Here is a 20113-nt window from a genome sequence, read left to right on the forward strand (position 1 = left end):
TAGGTGTGCCTGCTTGAGCAGGAAGGTTGGACTAGATGATCTGTAGAGGTCCCTTCCAACCTTAAATATTCTGTGAATCTGTGAATATCAGACACCTTGAAGATATCAGTCTATTAAAGCTATACTTGTGATTGGCAGGCTGCTGACACCTGGAAGTCCTCCATATACAGTGATCCACATCCATGTATTAAAGAGGAGCCTTACACAATTTGTATGGCTAATTTAAAACTCTTTTTCTTTGGTGAATCTTCTAATCAGATRAGTCCAGTTCAAATACTCTGTGTTATAGCATATATTTTAATATTTAGACAGAGGTTTCTTTTGACTGCAACAGAATAGAAAGAGTGGGAGAAAGGGAGGCATAAAATGTAAAGGTTCTGCACATTGGCTTAGATTATAAATGCCAAATCTCTATAGCAGTGATAGAAGAAYGAGAGCACACTAGCCATAAAAGAACATAGTAAAATGTAGCTAAGCTGCGAGAAACTAAGACAAAGCTAGCATAAAAGCATGAAATGCTGCCCTTGAAGAGCCACTTTAAAATCAAGGAGCAACGAAATGGAGAAGAGGAAGAGCACTTAGCTAATGTGGAAAGGCATATGTACAGATTGAAATAGGAAATAAAATGGGAGTATAGAAACAGAATGTATTGCACTGCAACAGAAAATAATAGTAGAATTTAAATAGCAAATTAAAGGACATCTCAGAGCTAGACTAAGACAGGTGAATGAAAAGATTGCCTTTTTTTTTTTTTTTGCTTCTAAAGTCTTTATTTGTTTGAATATAGTCATGACAAATTCAGTACAGAGACACACAAAAGATTTTAAATTTTGGAGCAAAATGTGGGACATTCTTTCCTATGTTGACCTCTGAGCAGAATAAATAGAACAGATTAGAGCTAGGCAAAACACAGACAGACAGTTGTGAGTGGATGTCTAATCCTCTGCTCAGTAGATGAACTATTTCCCTCTCTTCTGTTAACTGCTTTTCTGAAATTTAAAGATAAGAAAAAATAGTAGAAAACAATTTTTGATTTCATGGAGTAATTTACTCTGGAGGGGATTTCAAAGGAGACCCAGCTTAAATCAAATTGCTCAGGCTCTTTTACAGATTTTTGCATAATGTCAAAAACACACCATTCCTGGGCAACATGTTCCAACGTTTGATTGATTATCCTCCTTGTGAAAATTTATCCTTGAGCCTAATTGGAAATTCTTTTGTTTCAAAGTGTGTCTCTTACCCCTTGTCCTTTCATGCACACACTTCCAAGAAGAATCTGTCTCCGTATTCTCTACACTTTCCTGCCAGACTGTTGTCAACAGAAATAAGTCCTTCTTGCCTATGCTTTTATGAGGTCGTATGATCCCAGCCCACCTCTGCCTCTCCTACTCGTCTTGGCGTTTCGGTGGACTCCTTTCAGTATGTCTTATGCATTTTGTGCTTTTGGGAATTGACAAGTAATAGCTCAATCAGGAGTTTTTTGATACACATAAGTAGTAAGATGAACAATGATATTTCCCCCAAAAAAGACTTTCAAGACCAGTGCAATACATACAGTGCAAAATCAACCAACCAAGAACCTCAGTAAGGATAAGTAATTTATAAAAAAAAATAGTTTCATCCATGAAGAAAAGTAGAAATATCAACATTAAAAGGAAAATAAATGGACTCTATATTCCTTGTTAATTGACCGATATCTCATTTAATTTCCAATAGTAATTTGAGATTTCTTCTCCTTGCATTTAGATTCTTAATTAGCCTAYTTCTGAATGCAATGACCTTATAATTCTCACCGTATACATTAACTCTGTTGATATGGATATGCTGGGTCACCAATGTAATACACATTCATCATTACCATTTACATCATATTAAATGTGAGGAAATTATTATGACTAATCATAATATTACAGCAAGATATAAGGTCCGACTTGTGATGTGACACTAGGCCCTAAATCCAATAACTGTTAACTCTTAAAGACATAAATTCTAGAATAGCAAAACAAATAGTGATGTAATGTTAGTATGCATTTTCCTTTTCAAATGTATATGTATATATATAATTCTCTTCAGTTTGAAGTGTCTTTTTCTTCAAATTCAGCATTTATTTGCAGGAAATACAAACATATATATTCCAGGGCTGTAAAATATACTGCACTTTGTACTAAGTAGAATGCACTGATCTAGGAATCTATTATGGTCAAGAATGGAAAATTCAAGATGTATCAAAAATTCTAAACTATTATCATCTGTACTACACTAGGGCTACACTGCTCCTGCAATACGAGTTTCAGAATGCTTAGTTTAGAACAGTAGTATTTCATGAGACTAAGGCTAGTTGATATAGCAAATATAATAATACACCACTAAACCTTTGGGCTTTTTTTAGGATAATATGAAATAACTATGTACTTAAAACTAAAAAAAAAACCTATATAATTATTAAAGTCTTAGCAGAAGTAAAAGCAACAGCTTAGTATTCCTTCAATAACTACTCTAAATGAATAAAATATAGAGGAAGAAAATGAACAGTTTATTAAGAAACAGAAGGGAGAAGGAAAACATAACATGTGAGAAAATGGAACCCGGGCATTTTCATGCAGCTGAAACATTTCTCTGATTTAGCATAGTTACAAGCTTATGCAAGAATATTGTTCTAAAGAGTAAAAAAAGTGACAAGCATTTAATGGAGCCACCTTTAATAAAGRAACAATATATGATGCATAAAAACGTTTAGAGGCACAGCAAAATAATTCATTTTACTTTATCCAAGAGCAGGGTCAGATGAAAGTCAAAAAGTTTTGGACAAGTTTTCTTTTTGTCTAAACTCCTCAAACTATATCTCACGCCTTTAAAAATTGTTTATTGTTAAAAATCACTTCCAAATTATGGAAGTACTGGCATGCTATGTATCTTTTTGCCTGTTTTCAAATATTTTTATTTTGGAGAAAGAAAGTAAATTATATAAATCAAGTTGAAAGTGGTGGTGGTGATGCAGGGGGTCGTCTCCCTCCCCAGGGTTARAAATAATTTTAGTGACAAGCAATTCTCTGTTTCTTGCTGGTCCAATGACAAAAGAGACTTTGAATGTGATTCATAGAAGTCCAAAAACTAAAACATAAATCAGTTCTTTCTTCTTATTTTAGGCATGAGCACAGAGACATCCTAGCTTTGTAGAACATAAGGATAATAATATATTTTGACCCTGAATCTACAAGCAAGTAACTTTAAACAGAATTTACAAGGAATTCTGAACATTTAATTTATCCATTGTCTGTATGCATGTACACAAAAACACACAAACAACCGAAAAACCATACCTTGTGACAATGCATTTATTTAACAAAAACAGAAGTGTTAATAAAATAAATTTATGATTGCCAAATTATTCTTTTTTCATCTACATATTATTAACTTATGAAAAAAATAAAGGTTTATATTTAAGATTTTCAAAGGTATCATTTTCTCTGAGTACAAATTTCCTTTTTATATGAAGATGATTTTCCTCACCCCTATCAACACTATGCTTGTGCAAGCATCAGGAAAAATCCTATTATTGCTACTTGTCAGGTTTCCCTACTACCCCCCTCAGGAGCATGCAATACCAGACTTTCTTGTTGCATCCAAATAAAGAAATTCTGATCAGCAGTGTATCTAGAGTTTATATTTTTCTCACACTGAATAAACAAGGAAAAATTCACAGATTTATAATCATTTATTTTGACTACCAATTTCCTTGAATGTGGTTGAGCTGAGTAATTTGCAGTGAATCATTCCCAGAATTAATAAATAATACACCTCCTTTTTGTATCACAGCCCATTCTTAGTGTATTTCAATTTATTTCTACCAAAGCCTTCTGAAGCACATGGAAGTATTTTCACAGAAGACAATAAACTTTGTATCAGGTGGACTCTACCTCTGGACTATACCATATAGATTTTACAATCTACATGGATTGATTACACACAGTCAAAAATCAGTCTTAGTTATTTTAAGCTTATCAGTAATTTTTCACATAAATAACTATATGTAGTATTCAGCTGAGCTACTCATATGCATGAAGTTGAATGTGTACATAAAAATTTGCAGTACCAGTATTCAGAGTCATTGCAGCATTGTGAAATACAGCATTATTTCTCCTCTGCTCTTTTGCAACTTACCTTCCATCAGGAAAACCATTTTAAATTACAAATATCTTACTATGCATCATTAGATAAATGCTTTTTTAATAAAGAGGGTCCAAATGTACTGGTAAAATACCAGTAAAATACTGGTAAAATATTTTGATTGAATATCTTTAATGCCCCAGCTTCATTAAGCAGCTATAGGCTGTCGGGCTCTTTTCTTACTTACTCTGCTTGAGTTGTCAGTCTTTTCCTGTGGCCATTAATGATGACAGATCATTTAATACTTTATGAGAATACAAACACATTTCCATTACTGTATTACACAGCCCCACAAATTGTTAATTTAGAAATGTGCATGCATCCTTGAATAAAGATATATACATCTTGAATAAAGGTACACATATCTTTTCCTTGTAACTGAAACATACTGTTCAAATATAGAAATAATTAAGAATTAATTTGTACCCATGTATCTGCAATATTTCCTTYGGAAAATTTTCTATAGTTTGATAAGACACTCTACCCTTAGATAACAGTAAACTGAAGCTTCACAATTTTCTTCACATTAAGGTAAGATAGGTTTGACTTTACTATCAAAATCCAAAATGTGAGGGTCAAAATAAGTCTTAAAACTAATGGGTTATAGTGATGTACTGCTATTTAGAAAAAGGAAACCTTCCCCACGGTGTATTAATCTCTATGGACACTATTTCAATGCTAAGTGGCAAATTTGACATATGGAGAAAACAATCTCAGTTTGGAAGGACATTATATGTTTACTTTTCAGTACGAACAAATGCTATCTCTGATATCAAAATCTGAACCATATACTTTACTTCATGGCAGAGGAATTGCTAGCCAATAGACCAAAAATGTTGGTCAAGTACTGATATTAATTTATTTAGTATTTTTCTCCACCATRTGAAACCAACATTACAAGTTTAATATCCCACAGTAATGGATATAATGGCTGACCTATTAAACTGTAGCATCATCTAAACAGACCACATGCAGAACCGGGGTAATATCCATAAAGATAATATTTTCTAACCTTTGTCTGAGTTTTCAGCCTAGTTCAGAAGAGCTGTGAGTGAGTGTTTACCTAAATAGGTTTTACACCTAAAGCAAGTATTATATCTAATTATATCTAAAGTAGGAGTAAATCAGGTGAGTTCTTCCATGCTCCTCAGGATTTATTTTAATTTTATCATCCAACATATATTTCACACACACACACACACACACACACACACACACACACACACACACACACACACAAAAAAAAAAAACCAAAAAAAAAACAGACAAATCTATTTCATTCCCTTGTATACAGTTATTCTGCTATGACTAGACATATAAGTCCTCTTCAACACCTGCATCATGCCAGTTGAGTACTTATCTGGCACTTTATTTCACCATTAGTTAATAAAGTGCATTAATACAGTGTCTGTGCCATGCTTGTTGGGCTAGGTATGTACTCAATGCCAATACATTACAAAATCATTACTCCCTTAATTGGTGAAAATAACAAGCATTTTACTATGCAGGAAACTGTTCAAAACATTAACATTCTGAGCAATATGCACAAGTGTTGGTTCCATGCAATGTACTGGGAATATTACAGTTCAACAAAATAYGCTTTAAAGAATTAGGAAGGGAGTCCTAAAGAATGCAGGCAAAGCAACATACACCTATATTTTTTATATTTTTTTATTAAATTAATAGACAGTAATGTATCTGTAATTTTCTGAATTTATTGGTCATAAATGCTTGGTGAGAAATAGGCTTCAGCTACAAATCTAATTGCCCTTTTGAACTGATTTCATTTTTAGCAAACACAAATCACTTCTACAGAAAGTAGAAGTGGCTACTACAGGAAGGTGGCTACCTTTCTGCTGAGCCTGCACAGTAAAAATGCAAGACTCCATAAGATATTGCCCTGCTCGGAGAACTGTTGAAATATGTTTTCCTTAAACATATTTATCTCTTGGAAGCAATTAATACTATTTTTGAAAAAAACTTCTTCCATGTACAGTGTAATTAATGAATCCTACTTTCCAATGTACTGGCATCCTTCTCTATGCCTTCTACTGTAATAGTGCTGACTTTCCTCTTCTGGGTCATGCCTCATTACAAGTATTTCTAGTTCTTTTTCATGCTCCATCATATTTAGCCTTAATTAAAAGGGCTATTTATATCTCGATCCTACATTTACTGGACTGAAAATGAATCTGTGAAGTGCCAAATTTTGAGCTATGACTGTGTCTCTTGTAAACAGGTATATGTGCTCTTATATATAATTATATATATCATTATATATAACATATAGTCAAAGCAAACAGATCACTGTTGATCTCATACCACAGCAATGGCACTAATTTCAGTTTCCTTTCTCTATCCAGACAGGCACAGAAATTTTTTATCCTTCAGATTTTTATTTCCATGAAAAACAGGATATAAGCTTCCCAGTAGGTTCAGAAGTTACTCTAGAGAGATTGACAGATAAGACAGTTAAACAAATCTCATTTCCTTATGAAAGTAAGCTAAAATTGAAGATGTTAAATATAAACAGCATATTTTCCCATTTTTAAGAACTACTTTTTACATTAGAATGCCTAGAAAGTCCTTTTTTCTTGTCCTGTGAATCTTAAATTTTTCTTTTTCAAAGTTGACAACTCCAAAGAAAGTAAGTGAGTTTTCTCCCTAGTCTAGTGATTTGTGTGTCTTTCTGTTTGAGTTTTGTGGTTCACATTCTTTAAGACTGAGGAGTCCCAGTCCATATTAGGTTAAAAAATATTTTTAGCAAGATTGATAATGATAAAGCAGTTTCTGAGCGCATTTTCCATGTTATCTTTTTGCCTTCCTCACTCATTCTTTGAACAATGTCAGAATAAAATTTTATCCTAGTCATCTAAACTTTATACCAAAACACAACTGGTTAATCTTCTTTGGGTAAGAATTTCAAGCATTTCTTTTCCAGCTCTGCACTCTTTTTAATCTCCTTCTTTTGATTTTTGTTTTTTTTTTTTTTCTCTTAAATTTGGAATATCTTCCTCAAGCCCATATGCTAGTTAACTATTCTTGATTCATTTAGATTTTCTCTAAAACTTCACTTTGATAATAACATATATAAAAGTAATGGGGAAAAGTAATATGTTCAAGATAGATAAAATATGAGCTTGAATTCTCTGATTAAAGAATTGGTAATTTTGACTTTTTTAACTTAGTCATAAAACTATCGTGCTTTAATTGTTACACTTATTCAGGCATTCAAGTCCCATGATACTTTCTCAGCTCAATGAATTTTATTGTTAACTGAACTGACTATGATTATATAAAATAAACTATGTCATGGTGGTAGTTAGTTCATCTGTCACTTATATCAAATCCCATGATCCACCCTTCCAGGTCAGGTTATTTCTCTTGCTAAAACTTTTCCTTCTTTATACACTAAGAGAAAGATAGGCTATTATAGGTTTTCCCACACTGTTCTCACTTTTCTTGCTTAATACTGTGGAAATAGAAACTTTATTTAGCTGTTTTTTTTTTTTTTACCTTACTTCTCATACTCTCAGTATTTTAAAAATTCAATAGATATAGTACTCAAACCTAGAGAAGAATCTTAAGCTGTGGCTTATGAGTAACAACAGTCTTAAACCCATGAACCCACAATTTAAGCTGAAGTGAGGTTTCAAATAAAACTCCTTTGCTTTCTTGGGTAAATCTGATTTCAGCATAGAGCATTTTTGAATTTCTGAAACACGATGTGTAAGACTACATAAATAAACTGTGACCAGCTAAATAAGGAAAGCACACAATTTAATCTTCTATCATGTGCTTCACACAAACATTTAATTTACCTCAAAATGTATTAGATACCTCAAACATACATAATAGCTGGCAGTTGTCAGTTCTGCTGAAATCAACAAAAGTGAGGTGATAGTTTACAAAGGATTGCTGTCAAGGCCCATTTTACCTCTTAAAAAAGTGTTCATGCATCCATACACTGCATAAGGAGCACAGCTGGTTAACACTGAGTTGTGAATTGTAGTGTAGGATGCCTCAATAGTAGATGCAGCAGTCCTTTAAGGTATCTGATTTCAACAGCACTTTGTCAATTTCTGATATTATTCACCCATTATGGAATGGGTCTTTGCAAGTCCTTAAGCGCGTCTGTGCATGACAGAGCTGTGGTTTGTGTCACTCTTCTCATTTCATAGGTTTACACTCATGAATGACATAATGAAATGAAACACTTGTAGCATCATGGCTATTTTCACAAAAGATTATTCACTTTAACAACTATGCAGCAAATGGTCACTGAAGGCTCAGCTGTGTTTTCATTCACCCATAAAGCATGCATGCATTAAACAAAATGAAAAAGGAAAGTAAACCAAAACCTTTAAAAAAAAATGCACTGAAATTAGTAGAATAAGGATTGTGGCTTAATAGTTTAATAGCAGTTTAAGGCTTGCATGATGGTACATGAAGGGTGACATACTGTAAAACAGAAATAAGAGCCTGAGCTCTAAACTTAGAGCTATCAAACAGTGATTATTTTTCTGGGACCTCTGCATTGATATATGTTTACCTGTACATAGTGTCCAGTCATATACTGATCCATCATCACTTTATGTGCCATTGCCTATAGAGATATAGTATTATTTAGTGTTATTGAAACAACTCAGAGTTAAGTAGATCTTGTGCATAATGCTTGTCCGAAAGGAAATACAAACTGAGATTGCTGATTCTTTCAATCATTTGAATTTTCAGTGAATCATTCCATAATTTCAGCCCTGTATTATCTAAAACCACATCCTGTTTTGTGTCTTATTTTTAAATGAATTATATTTAGAAGTCTATGTTCTAAAAATAGATATTGAAATTCCGTCAGAAAATCAAAGCATGGGCTTCTTCAGAGTGTCCTAGCAAAGTGTACATAATTAATATTTCAGGAACAATGTTCTTAATTTCTTTCATTAATTAGAAGAGTGAAAAATTGCAGCAATATCTTAAAGTGATAGCCCTCTAATTTCAGGGACATTTTGGTCACTGATCTGGAATTCTTTCTGCTGGATATAGATAATATTCTCCAGAAYGTATAGTTGATCTTCCTTAATTGAAATTATCTTCTAAAAATAAAGCAGAAAAGATTAGGTGAGGGAAGGGCTAAACTATGTTCCAAACATTTTATTCCAAACATTTGACATTTTGAATATTAAGAAAAAAATATCTTGGTCTAAACTAATGCTGATAAGCACAAAGCCTCTCACTTCTGGTAATATGACTTAAAATTTAAATCACAAGTGAATTCACTGTCACAGTTTACACTGTTTATGCAGAAGAGAAAATAGGAGGAGAAAGAGCATATCCTGTGAGTGTGACTACATAGAATATGCAGTAAAACTTATTTTTAGAGTCTGTATTACACAAACCAAATTGCCATGTGATTTTTTCTATTTTCAAACAGACCTGTTTCTATTTTCAAACAGACCTGTTTGCTTTTCTAATTTTCCTTAGTTCCCAATATCAAGTTTCAATTCAGAGACTGACACGGAAATTAAGTTGCCTGATGTTTTAATTCTAAATATAAGCATTCCTTCATAGTATTACAGAGTTTTAGAAGTGCTAGTTAAAAATATTTTAATGTCAAATTCTGTTTAGTTTAGAACAATTTCAAGGAGATGCTGCACAATCTCACTGCTAGCATTTGACTTTCAGATATTAAAATATCTGAAAGATCAGAATATAGCATATTGAATAATTAAAGCTTAAATGTGAAAAAAATGCCATGTTTATTCTCTCCTGGTACTTTTTTTCCCCTGAAATATTTATTAAGTGYCTAATATTATTTTCCAGTTACTTATTTTACTTTTCTGAAAATAATTTCTTTTAATATATAGAAATACTGTTTTACATCTTTTTTACTAGGTTGTCACAGCAAGTGCTTACAGTACCAAGGGACCACAGTGAGACGGGTTATGGCGGGAAAGGTTGAACTCAGTTGCTGCCTAAAGGTGCAGCTGCCACTCCACATCTCCAGGTCCAGCCAGTAGCAAGGCTGAGTGCATATTCCCAGCAGGCACACACCAACATGCGTGTACAACACATATGCATACATACAGTCACATATATGCATACATACACAGATCACCATAGACAGACACACTCAGAATTTACACAAGCACCAAAAGCCTCATCCTCTCTAGCATGGAAGGAAGCTCCATAGGTGGTACATATATATATGTATGTGCAAGATATGCATATGAAGAGTACATATATATGTACTCTGGAAGGTGAGACGACAGACCCAATCCGATCAGTAGCTGACAATGGGCATATGAGCCCTGTGACCCCACTGCAGCTGCCAGTACAGACACTTCGCTCCTGAACACACACATGCAAGTGGGTCTCTCAATTGCCCCTGGGCYCCACAGTCTTCAGGGGACTCCTCTGGCCTCTCCCTTTCGAGACACACACACATCAGGCTCTCTAGTCACCTATGCACCAGTGAGATCAGTTTGATGCTCATTGCGCATCTCCCACTAACCTACACACCTTCACGTACCCCATGCACCACAGGCACACGTCCTCTGACCTGCCATCCCACTTCTGCTGGCATTCAGACCTACACATACATGTCACTCCCCCAGGAATGTAGTTAAGAATAGGATTTAATTAGAAAACAGGATGGTGCTGATCAGGACCAGGCCATGGCTACTTGTACTGGCCAGCATCAATTTGTATATGACCAGCCCCATTTATCCACTTTTCCCTCTATTTTCTCATGTTTGTTCCTTCCCAGTCCACTCGGACCCAAAGACTCAAGTTTGTGTACGTTAAAATATGTTTCTCATCTCCACTGATGGAAGGAGACTTCCACTTTCCAAGACAACATCTCAACGACAAGCTATTAAGTCTTTATATTAATTGTCATTGTAATCACGCACAAAAGGAAATCAAACAAAATTTACTGGAAGGGAATATTTTAGGGGAAGTGCCCGATATCATAGAATCATAGAATGCTTAAGATTGGAAGGGACCTGTGAGGTCACCTAGTCCAACCCCCCTGCTCACGCAGGGTCACCTACAGCAAGTGGCACGGGGCTGCATCCAAGCAGGTTTTAAAAATCTCCAAGGAGGGAGACTCCACAACCTCTCTGGGCAGCCTGTTCCAGGGCTCTGTCATCCTCACTGTTAAGAAATGTTTCCTTAAGTTCCCGTGGAACTTCTGATGCCTGAGCTTGTGGCCATTTCCTCTAGCCCCATCGCTGTCCACCACTGAAAAGAGGCCGGCCCCCTCCTCCTCACTCCCTCCCTTGAGGTATTTATACACACTGATCAGGTCCCCCCTCAGGACCAGGCTGGTCCTGGTCCTGTCTCCAGGCTGGACAAGCCCAGCTCTCTCAGCCTTTGCTCATAGGGCAGATGTTCCAGGACCCTGATCACCCTCATAGCCCTGCGCTGGACTCTCTCCAGCAGCTCCACATCCCTCTTGTACTGGGGAGCCCAAAACTGGACACAGTGCTCCAGACGTGGCCTCACCAGGGCTGAGTAGAGGGGGACGATCACCTCTCTTGACCTGCTGGAGACGCTCTTCTTAATGCACCCCAGGATCCCGTTGGCCTTTTTGGCCACTAGGGCACACTGCTGTCTCATGGTCATCTTGTCATCCACCACGACACCCAGGTCCCTCTCTGCGGGGCTGCTCTCCAGCAGGTCAACCCCTAATCTGTACTGGTGTTCAGGGTTATTCCTCCCCAAGTGCAGCACCCTGCACTTGCCCTTGTTGAACTTCAGGAGATTTCTAACCGTCCAGTCTGTCCAGGTCCCTCTGGATGGCAGCACAGCCCTCAGGGCTATCAGCTATTTCTCCTAGTTTGGTATCATCAGCAAACTTGCTGAGGGATCACTCCATCCCTTCATCCAGGTTGTTAATGAATAATGAACAGGACCGGACCGAGGACCAACCCCTGGGGGACACYGCTAACTACAGGCCTCCAAGTGGACTCTGCACCACTGACTACCACTCTCTGCACCCTGCCATCCAGCCAATTCCTAATCCACCTCCACGTCCACTCATCTATGCCACACCTTCAGAGCTTGCCCAGGAGGATGCTGTGAGGGACGGTGTCAAAAGCCTTGCTGAAGTCCAGATAGATGACATCCACCACTCTGCCCTCATCTATCCGGCTAGTCACTCCTTCATAGAAGGCAATCAGGTTAGTCAAGCMTGAGTTCCCCTTGGTGAATACATGCTGGCTACTCCTGAGCACCTTCTCCTCCACGTGTCTGRRSACAGCAGCCAGGATGAGCTGTTCCATCACTTTTCCGGGGATGGAGGTGAGGTTCACTGGCCTGTAGTTGCCTGGGTCCTCCTTTTTACCTTTTTTGAAGACTGGAGTGATGTTGGCTTTCTTCCAGTCCTCTGGCACCTCCCCYGTTCTCCAGGACCTTCCAAAGATGACGGCGAGCGGCTCGGCTAGGACATCTGCCAGTTCCCGCAACACTCTGGGGTGCATCCCATCAGGGCCCATGGATTTGTGGGTGTCGAGTTTCCTTAGGTGCTCTCTGACCCACTCTTCCTCTACCCAGGGCAAGCCTTCCTCYCTCYRGCTCTCTTCRTGTGTCCYWAGGGCCTGGGATTCTAGAGGGCTGCCCCYGACAAACACAGAAGCAAAGGCAGCATTCAGCAGCTCTGCTTTCTCCATGTTTTTTTGTAACCAGAGTACCCACCCCATTCACTAGGGGACCATATTCTCCCTGACCTTCCTTTTGTTCTTAATATATTTGAAGAAGTTTTTCTTGTAACTCTTAACATCCCTTGCCAGCTTTAATTCCAAATGACCCTTAGCCTTCCTTGAGGCATCCCTGCATTCCCTGACARTGCTCCTGTATTTCTCCGAAGGGGCCTGTCCTTTCTTCCACATTCTATATACTGCTTTCTTCTGCTGGAATTTTGCCAGGAGCTCCCTGCTCATCCATGCTGGCCTCCTGTTGCTGGGCATGGTGGAAATGCCRTTTGAAAACTAACCAGCTGTCTTGGGCCCCTCTTCCTTCTAGAGCCCTAGCCCATGGGATCTTTCCCAGCAGGTCTCTGAAGAGGCTAAAGTTGGCCCTCCTGAAGTCCAGGGTGGCAAGGCTACTTACTACCCTGCCTTCTCCTCATTGGATCCTGAACTCCACCAGCTTGTGATCACTGCAGCCAAGGCTGCCCCCCACCTTCACATCTTCAACCAGGCCCTCTCTGTTTGTCAGTACGAGGTCCAGCAGCCCACCTCTCCTGGTCGGCTCCTCCACAACCTACGTCAAAAAGTTGTCATTGACGCACTGCAGAAACTTCCAGGACCATTTGTGCCTTGCTGTGCTGTCTCTCCAGCTGATGTCRGGSWAGTTAAAGTCCCMCATGAGAACCAGGGCCTGTGACCATGAGGCAACTTCCAGCTGCCTGTAGAAGGCCCCGTCAACCTCCTCCTCCTGGTTAGGTGGCCTGTAGCAGACACCCACCACAGTGTCTCTCAYATTGGCCTGCCCTTTAACCCTTACCCACAAGCTCTCCACCCGCTCCTCATCCACTCCCAGGTTGAGCTCTGTGCATTGCAGTTGCTCTCTCACATACAGAGCAACTCCACCACCTCGCCGTCCCATCCTGTCCTTCCTAARGRGCACATAGCCCTCCATGACAGCAGTCCAGTCAAGTGATCAAAGGACTGCCTGTTCATTTCTCATTGAAGAGTTATGCACAAGGCATATTAAAAAAWATATATATATGAATCAGAGTCCAAGATTGCCTATTCTTTCTGTTTGTCAAATTCTTCTGCAGTTCTTAGGAAATATGAAAGAAGAGAAGGGCTAAACTTCATTCAAACAGCACAATCTAGATGCTAGCTAGCAGATACAGAGATAAAAAAGATCAAAAAGCAGAGTTAGGGAATTACRGAAGTTAATAGATTTCTACTGTCTCCAGGGGTCTATTCTGACCAGAATGTTTGGATAGGATCTCTTCAAATGTGGACTTTGAGAGGTCACAACAGCAAGTGGATTACAAACTTCAGCTTCAGAGCACAGCTTCATGGAACCAGTCAGTGAATCTGAACTCGATATGAACTTACTCCCATGGCTACCGGTTGTAACACTTCTTTATAATTAAAACTTTGGGCTATACATGTGAGGGAATATTTGCAGCTTTGGGCTATACATGTGAGGAAAGATTTGCAGGAGGGCTAGAGACCTGGAAAAAATATGTTCCACTTAGATTACTTTAGTTAGATTTTCTCTGGTTCTCTAAAATCTGTGCCCAGTGCTTATAGCAAAATTAGGCAATTGGTTCAGAAGCAAACAAGTGGGTGCCCCGCAGTTCTGTAGTAGATATTAATTTTTCTCTTTTCTGTCACTCATTCTTGCTATTCTCTTTCTACTCCTGACCTCCTTTCTTTACCCTCTGTGATTAATGACATTTTGACATCCCTTTAAAGTCACATCTAGATTGCATAAAACAACCACATTGAAGGTAGAAGGAAGAGGAGCTATAGCTCCAACGTGGTTAAAACATGGTTTGATCTTATGAGCTCTGTTAATAAAAGCTATTCCAGCAACTTCAAGCAGTGTTTTAAAAGCGTCAGGACACTTCTGTTTTTTAAATGACCTAAATCTCTCTATTTGGAAATATATAACTTGCTCATTGCTGCTAGTTCTTTTTCAGTCAGAGTAGATACCTCTCACAGTAAAGAGAGAAKCAACTGCAGTTGTAGAGCAAAGGAAAAGTTTCCTTTTCCTGTTGAAAAGCATGGAGTCACTCAAAATTCCTCTACCCCGGCATTGCAGTGCAACAAGAATCTGGTGTACAACATATCAAACACAACTAGGCTATAGTTTAGAGACTGAAGGTACTAGTCATGTAGTTTATTTATATGTCTCAGGGAGTCATTTCTAGACAACCTTCTTATAATTCTTATGTTAATTGATGAGCTTTAAGCATTGAAAATAAGTTACAGTGTCTTCAGTGCAGGAATTCAATCCCTTTTAATTMTGTGTCAAATATTCTTGCTTTATTTATTCATTTTTAGATAGTACTGCACATCACATAACTGCTTCCTAACAGATTGTTGAGGTGTTAGGAAGTGAATGACAGCTCATGCACCTATTCACTCTTCTCTGAAAACAAAGAAGAAATTCCAAACTAGTTGAAATAAAAATTGAAACAATGATGATGTCAATGTCATTCATGTTTTAGAACACATAAGACTATTGTTCTTTTCTTCTTTTTTTTTTTTTTTTTTTTTTTTTTTTTTTTTTTTTGGATGTTGTGCCTAGAGTGATCTCCACATATCTTAATTCAAATTATAAAGTTGCAATCCAACAGAGAGCACATACTGATAAGTTTAATGAGAATGGAAGCCAGTTAAAGCACTTAAATTTCAGTGATGTGCAGTAGGTTTGATACCTTTTCTCAGACAACCAGTTTTCAGAGAGTATGATGAACTTTTCAAACATCTGAAAGTATCTGCCCAATTGTCTACAAATGGAAGAACTATTAGTTATGGTAGGGTTTTGATTGGTTTTGTTTTACTTATTAAATGAAACAACTGACAAAATTAGAACTGGTGCAAGTGTGGATCTGGAAACTGAAAGCTTAAAATTGTATTCTCTCATTGAACTCTTAACTTAGCACTTCCTTACCTAACAGCTTAACTATCAGTTTATTCTCAACCTAGTCAAACCGTATTTTCCATTTTCTGAGTGGGAATGAGGTGCTAGTGCTAATGTCCCTTTGCATGGGATCCATTTTCTATACTGAGTTATTACACTCTGATTTTTCTAACAACCACTACAGATCTCTTTATTATCAATATAACTAAATATTTTTGAGAAATAGGTGAACATTCTTTCTAATCTCCCTTTATCCACTGGCACAGATAGTTCAGTAAATTTCTTTCTAGTAGGAAACTTACTTTCTGTATTATCCAAAGGGCTGGTATCGTTCAGCATTGATAAAAAAAATGAAAGTTTTCTTTGTAATGTAATTTTGCAAAGTTCTTATCTGTCCTACTGAGCATCACATACTGCATGTCCAAATATTAATATCCAGATTATTTTCTTACCCTGGTAGAATCCAAAGAGAATCGAGGATTTGTCTATTGCTCTCTCAAGATCAAAATAAGGAAACCTTGCAGAAAGTATCATATTTTTCTTCTCTTTTGCTGTCTGATGACTGAAAAGAAGTATAAAATGTTTTTCATTTTTTTCTTAGCAAGAATTAGAGAGAAGTCTGCTGATCACTATATACCATTAAAGGAAGCAAAGCTCTCCATTAACTGTATTTGTCTCTTACTGGAAATAGATTTGTCCTGTGGCATCTAATTATTATTTCAGCTGTTTTTGGCATGGGTGAATAAAATTTAGCAGTTCATTCTTCCCTTCCCAGACAGGGAACAGAGTCTAAAAAAAAAAAAAAAAAAAAAACACAGAAAAGGAAAAAAAGAAATCAAGAATTCCAGTATTTGTGTCCCTTTCATCCTAAAGCTGTAGAGAGTATATTAGATTGAGAAGATTTTTGCCTTAATTATTGTTATTTTACTGAAAATATAAGATAAAAAAGTTAAGAGGAAAAATCTGACCGTACATATACATTTCACACAACAGCTTTCTTTTTTATAGCTTTTAAAAGCTATAAAATAGTACTGGATGTAATGGATGCAACTGAATAGAAAAAAAGAAAGATAAGTCTTGAAGAGATTTTAAAGTCAAAATAAAATTGCATGACTACAGATAAAAAACAAATCATATTTTGTTTTCTTCAGACTGTGTTGTCAACTTCACTCTATGGAAAGGAATACGGTGATGGTCAGAAAACAGATTTAAGTAAGACAGAAATGTATTCCATGAGAGATATAATCTTCCAAGGAAATTACACTTGCAAACTATTTTTGCAGCACTTCAGTCTGAACAGGTGAAAAGGTAACTCCTGTATTTTCTTGTAGGTGAAAGGAACTAGATAGTATAAATGAGATGCATTTCATTTGACATTGACCTTTCACTGGACAATGTAGGGCATCCATCTGCCAACCTGCTTCTTAAATCTCTGTATCACAGTTGAAACATACAGGTATAATCCCATAAATATTTCATTACCCTTTACAAAGAAGAAATGCCAGTTCTGAGTTAAAATCCATTCAGATAATACCAGGAAATGTTATGATATAAAAAAAAAAAAAAAAAAAAAAAAAAAAAAAAAAAAAAAAAAAAAAAAAAAAAAAAAAAAAAAAAAAAAATAGTGCTGTGTTTCCTCAAAACAGACTGTTAGAAAGGCAATTTTTAGACAGAATGCATGTAGCTTATTTCAGTTTCTAACCTTTTTCTGAACTCTCTGCTCCTGATAGTGCAAGTATTAGACTCCCAGAATGACAGCACATACTCCCAGTTTGTTTTATTTCTCCAAATGTCTCTTATGGGGCTGACAGGCTGTTTGCCTTGATTCCAATATGTTGTAAGAGTGGGTGAGTGGATGGGCCAATCTTCAATAAAGATTGCAAGCAAAAATATTTATTGAAATTAGCATCAAAACTTCCATCCCTTTTCTGTCATTTTTCCCAGTTGTTTTTTCTAGTTTTCTTTCTCAATCTGAGTTTTGAAGGTTGAGGGCAGGCTTGTAGGCAGAGGGGTTTCCCTATTTGATGTCAAGATTTTTTAAAAAATATACCTACAAAAATAGCTTTTAACAATTGTGTGCTCACGTCACCATCACTCTAAGGCAAAAATATAAGCCAGTATCAGGCTGACTCAGGTATAGCAGCAACATTAATACTTATATGATTTCTACCTGAAACTAGTCTATAACCTCTCAGCTCTAGATGTGTGCAGATCTAGCATGTAAACACACCATTCTTTAATCCTCCTAATAATGTTTTTTTTAATTATTTTTTGACAAGTGTTTCACTTTGAACCTTTTTTTTTTTTTTAATTTTATTTATTATGTACAGTTCAGATGTGTTTAAATCAGTTCCCTGAGCAGTGCCTAATGCTTTGGAGTCTCTTCCAGAACCCACTTTCTTTTTTGTAGCAGCATTACAATGATGGTTCTTGGTTCTTTGTGAATGAATTGTCCAATCTGGTCTTTCTCTTCTTCAGTCATTTTCAGCAGATGAATTCTTGGGTCATAATAAAAATTGTATTAGAGTGCACTATTTTGTACTTTAAATAGCTGCATTTATTTCCATTTTTAGATTTCCATCAGTCAAGGTCACCCAATTCTTTCTGATCTTCCTCTGTTGACAAAGCTTCTTGGCTTTGTTATGAGTACGTTTTATTAGCATGCATATTTTTTGAATGAATGTCATTTTTAAAAATASAGCAATATGAAATAACATAAAACAGAATGAGTTTGAGTAACCTATCATTTCACATATTCTTCTCCTTTCAGTGTTACTTGCTACTCTTTTCCCTTTGACTTACTCAAAAACTGTTACTTTTTTTTTTTTTTTAATAGAACTATATCAGACACCTTATTGAAGGATTTTACTGAGCTTCAGGCAAATGTTATCTATACCACTTGCATTTTATAGCAAATAAATTATTTTATAAAAGATATCAGTCTATTCCTGTGTAACCTATGTAAGTCCATATTGTATTTAGCTTCCTTTACCATGTACCTACCTGCCTCCAGCTACTCTTTGCTTTATTCTCCTTTCAGATCTTTCCAGATTTACGGTCTTGAGATCATACTATTATATTTATCTCAGTCGTTTCCTCTCTTCTTCTTCCTTTCTTTATTTGAAAGAAGCTTACAAACCTTATTTCCAATAGTAAAGTATTGATAGATTTATTAAAAATAACTGCTGTCAGACCTTGGCTTTCATGTGTCAGTTCTGGTGCAGAGCTTATCTAAGCTCTGTGCTCTGAGTGTATTAAGCAATGCAGGCTTCATTTCCACCTCTGTTATTTCTGTTTCATTGCCTCTSTTCTCATGAGGCTTCCTGCCTTATCCCACATTCAGCTCCATCATCTTCATCATAAGATAAAGCAAAGTGTTCGTTCAGTGTGGGGACCATCCTTATTTTTTATCTGTGTTCCTATTTCCCTCCTTGCTCTCTTTATTATTTATAAGATTGAAGAATCCTTTGTTATTTGTTGCAATATCCTTTGGATACCAGTATGATAAAAATATAGAGATATAAAAGAGATTTGGTTGATTAGAGAGACAGGCAGATTTCCTTGGGGTCAGAACTATGCTTATGTTCATTTCTTCTTCTCCTCAATGCTAGCAAAACTGATCAGACTCTCAGAGAGCAAAGAAAGACCTTAATTTAGCACAGAATGTGAACACAGGATATGATTAAATAAAGCTGTACAAAATATAAAAACTTGGGCTCATGTGAATTGAACAATCCGCCCACCATAAACACAGCATGAGTTTGAGAATAATTATTTTTCTGCAGAGAAGCATCTGCTCTTTCTGAAGAAGGTGGGGGTGATACTGCAAATGATGTCAAGTATTAACTGTTGCTATCAGTCAAGTTTCATAATATAGCGTTATATCGTAGGCATTCTCCCTCTCCTTCATGCCAACAGCTGCATCCTCCCCAGAAAAGCTTGTCCAGGCATTCCCCATTTATATTAATCATGATTATTGTCCATATTGTTCCCATTGTTCTTACGTTTTCAGATGTATTTGAAATGTATTGAATGTCCTTGAGTTGTGTCCATTAATTCCRAATAATTACTGAGCCAACTTCCTTGCAAGTATCATCACAGAATCACAGAATTCACAGAATATTTAAGGTTGGAAGGGACCTCTAGGGATCATCTAGTCCAACCTTCCTGCTCAAGCAGGCACACCTAGAGCATGTGGCACAGGGTGGCATCCAGGTGGGTTTTGAAGACCTCCAGAGTAGGAGACTCCACAACCTCCCTGGGCAGCCTGTTCCACTGCTCTGTCACCCTAACAGTAAAGAAGTTGCTCCTCACCTGGAGACGGAACTTCTTGTGC

This window comes from Nothoprocta perdicaria, unplaced genomic scaffold, assembly GCF_003342845.1.
Source record: "Nothoprocta perdicaria isolate Ctin4 unplaced genomic scaffold, notPer1 scaffold_159, whole genome shotgun sequence".
NCBI lineage: Eukaryota > Metazoa > Chordata > Aves > Tinamiformes > Tinamidae > Nothoprocta > Nothoprocta perdicaria.